Genomic DNA, 4,375 nt, shown 5'->3' with positions numbered 1-4,375 from the left:
CCCTCCCCCTGTGACGTCACCCCCTTCGCCGCGGGTACCCCCTCCTCCCCGCACCCCCCCTCGAAGCTCCCGGGTTAGAATCGGCCTAGCTACCCTATTATGAGCCCTAAGAAATCTCCTACGAACAATTATCATCTACCGAAGGACGGAAAGCGCCTGGCTAAAATTACGACGACGTGACCGCGCATCGTATTTTCGACAATGAAACAAAATCTGCTCAGCGAGTAAATCAATAGCAATTAATATGCTAATTAGATAAAATGCTTTTTGCGGGCCCTAGCATGATACATGCGTGTGCACCCTAAGACGCACGCGACAGCAACGCGCGCTTATCGGTTTTTGATTCGCGCATCATTGTTACGCATCTAGTGAGGTGACGATGGTGGCATTCGTATCGATCCTTTATCGAATAGGATCTACCTCGTTCTCTTTCTGTGCAACCGTGGCCTGAGGTGGATCTCTTCAAGCCGAAAACGTGTGCAGTGAACCTGAAGAAGGAAGAAATCGCAAAATCCAGTGAGACAGCTCTTGCTTTTTTATAAAACCACGAATTCTCTTGTCGCATCTCTCCTCGCTCTGGGCTGATGCCTACCGCATTTTCGAGTCTTGATGGCAGCGCGGCCGCCATTAGTGAATTTCATCATCCTCAGCGACATATCGCGACATTAACAATTATTCCGAATGAGCGGAGCGATCGATCTTAAGCGAAATAAGCGACCAAGACGAGAGTCTGCTAAAATAGAATAAATGATTATGTTCGACCTCTCGAAAATACCGGGACCGCATGTAATGCAGACGAGTGACGATCGTGAAAAGGAGCATGGAAGTGTCTCGCGCCATGTCTTAGCGCCGAGACACTATCGTGTCTTCAGATAATTAATGCGCTTGTGTGACTGTTGTACATTTTCGCCTGTGCATATGTGTTTGTCGCATAAAACATTACTTCATATTAAAGATTATGCATTTCGCGGGTTTTCTCCGTGACCAGATCCATTCTTGGAATGCCTTCGTGAACCTTGCAGTTCACTTCATCAGGGCGAGGAGCAGTCTGATACTCGAAACATTGACATTCCTAGAATGGATCTGGACACGGAGAAAACCCGCGAAACGCATAACCTTTATACAAAAAGCACCCGTGGAAACCTCAAAAAGATTCATATTGTTTGTGTTGAGTGTGTGTGTGTGTGCGTGCGTGCGTGCGTGTACGTGTGCGTGCGTGTGTGTGTACGCGCCGCGTGCATGTCGTGTGCGTATGCATGTCGTGTGCGTATGCGGTCGTGTGCGTATGCATGTACCTGTCGTGTGCTTGTGCATGTACCTGTCCTGTGCGTGTTGTGTGCGTGTGTCGCGTCACCGTGGCTGCATTCCATAATTCACTGTCAGTACTGAAAATTTGTAATGTATGTACGTAAGATACACTATAGACTTTCAATACTAGCAGTGAATTAAAATGCCATTACACGGGAGCATTACGTGGGATCTACAATAGAAATCGTAGCGATCTTAAATCGTAGAAAATTAACCAACAATCGAATATGAGAAAAATAATTGTAATTGATCAATTTTCTATAACTTAGGACCCTACGACCGCTACAACTTCTATTGTAAACCCTCCTCCCCCCTCGTATTAAGCATCGAGCGTTAAAAGATGCGCAGTAATAAGTTTAATAATTTTACTAAGCCGTGTCCCATATTCACTGTCCTGTACTGAAAATCTATAGTCAACGTTACATGAGCTAATTATTAGAACACATCTGTTATACGTATTATCAATTTAACTTTTTTCTTTCGAAGTTTTTCACAACTCAAAATTTTTATTCATTTTACTTTAATGGGCGAAAGGTTAATAATTTTTAAGCAAATGGGGATAAGATTTGTAATTATAAATGAAAGATAATGTATTAATGAGAAAGGTATTACAGAATACTTAAAGATGCCTTGGCTCGTGGTTAAATTTGATTTTGAAAATACTGTTGAAGCTGTACCAAAAAACTGGTATTGTGAAAAAACCTCGACTTGTTATTGGCCAGATGCCTGCAGTAATCTTGTTATCAAAGAAAAGATAAAAAATCAGGACACTCCGGATCGTTCATCATTGAAAACATATCCTGCTGTAATCTTGGGGTAATATGGTAAACCTTTTCTCAATTTTATCTCTTTTTCATATTTTACAGCTCTTCCAACCGTATTCTCATTTTTTCTCTTCATTTATTAATATATATTCTCTGATGTGCGAGTTTTAATATCCCATCCATTAAATATATTCTCATATACAATAGAAATATACATATATATTGTGTATATACACATACATATGGGTGGCACCCAGTTGGACACAGCTCAATTGGACACGAGCCACTCACAGCGCTTGAGATTACAAAGCTCTTAAGCACTGATCGCTGTGATTGGTGGTATCCAATCGAGCCGTGATCAATCCGGATCCCCCATACATATACATATATAGCTAAACTTTATAAACATTAATTATTACATAAAAACAGAATTCTTTTAATGTATGTGATTTTGCGTGCATAATTCATTACATAATTGTGACTTTTTAAAAATGTTTTCTGCGTTAGATGATTTAAAAATTGCCAAAAAAAGGCTAATAAAGCTAAAGCTAAAACTACTAATGAGCTTTCTTCACATAACGAAGATATTAAAAGAAAACGGATACGAAAAAAGAAAAGAGATAATTCTTGATATAATTCGAGTCAGGATAGCAGAAGGATGTATATCAGGAATACTCGTATCGTGTTATTTGACACACAGCAATCTTTATTGTATCTTATTATTCTTAATACACGAGCGAAAGTAATGGCGCGTACCGTACACAATAAAGGCGGGAAGCTAGTGATAGGAGAGAGTAAGTAAGTGAGCCTAGCAAGAACCAAAGAGTAGAATTAGCATAGATGGTGCGACGGTAGGTTATAACGAAAATACTCAATTGGAAACGCTGCCATAAACCAAAGAACATGTGATTGTATGTAAGTGTGGTTACGCGTATATAAGGAACACAAAAACGAAAAGTAAATGTAAAATTTGTCGATTTCCACAATAATAAAAATCGAAATAAAGAATCGTCAAATACCGATGATATATCATTAGATGATAACTCAAGTGATGGAAATACTTATCCCATCACATCTTTTCTGAATTCAAACAAATCAGTAAATAGTAAATATCATTATCTATGAATAAAGCTTATAATTGAACTGTTTATTCATATAATATATGATTTCTTCAATTTGACCAGACACTCACCGGAGGATTACTGTGCATGAACATGAAAGTACAGACAAAAGTGGAAATAGTAAGTATAATTATGAGAAATAATGGAGTTCTAAAAAGTTGTTGCCTAATATGTTGTGAAAATAAACTACAAAAAAATGTTTAAAAAGTAAGATATAATATATACCATTTTTTATTTTTTTATAGATGTACGAAATCTAAGATAACTACAAATTCAGTTGTCGTGAGTGAGGATACTTTTTTAAAATATCAATCGTTAAATTCAAGTGAGTAAATTATGTCAGAATAATAATATTATTCCCTTATATTTAATGAATATTTCTATTAACATATACATTTATATGAAATGTTGGCAAATTTTGTTGATTCTTAAATTTCAGAATATTATGAGGAAGTGCTCAAAGAAATAAATTTACTACATCTAAAAGTTAATGATATGTTGGATAACTAAAAATTATCATTAAAAGTACGAAAGTAAACATTGAAACTGTCGTAAATAATGATAGCTCGGAAGTTTTAAAAATCATACATTTGTTTCCGATGACCGAAGAATCATTATCTGAGATGGAAGATTGGATTAATGTATCAGTAGATAATAAATTAACATTGAATGAATTTTTTATCTCAATTTTGATACGAATTTTGTATTTTATAATAATGACTAAATATGTATTAAAGTTTAAAGTATATATTAAAAATTTTATGTATAAAAAAAATGACAGAAAAAGGGCTACGAGACTAAGAGTTAGTCGTTGGAAATAGAAATTTTAAAAAATCACAGTATAAATATGTCATTTAGTCAGAATATAAAACTTTAATGTGCCGGCAATAAACAATATAACACAAACAAATGTTTCGATCCCTGTTTGATCATTATCAATGTTAAATACACAAAAATAGAACGGTCAAAATATTACAAAGAGTTAAAATATATAAAAATTACAATTCACTCTCAATCGCAAGCAAAAATATGATAAAACTCACAGTAGTTAATATAATAAAAGAAATGTAACTGCCTATTACGGTTGGAGCTGGATCTTCGTTGCTTTTTTAAATAATTCAATCTTGAATTACTAGTATATACTATATATGTACTTGCATATATACCATATTGTAGTCTTTT

Source organism: Trachymyrmex cornetzi, unplaced genomic scaffold (assembly GCF_001594075.2).
Source record: "Trachymyrmex cornetzi isolate Tcor2-1 unplaced genomic scaffold, Tcor1.1 scaffold306, whole genome shotgun sequence".
Classification (NCBI taxonomy): domain Eukaryota; kingdom Metazoa; phylum Arthropoda; class Insecta; order Hymenoptera; family Formicidae; genus Trachymyrmex; species Trachymyrmex cornetzi.
The sequence above is the reverse complement of the archived record's forward strand: the minus strand, read 5'-3'. Positions refer to the sequence as shown.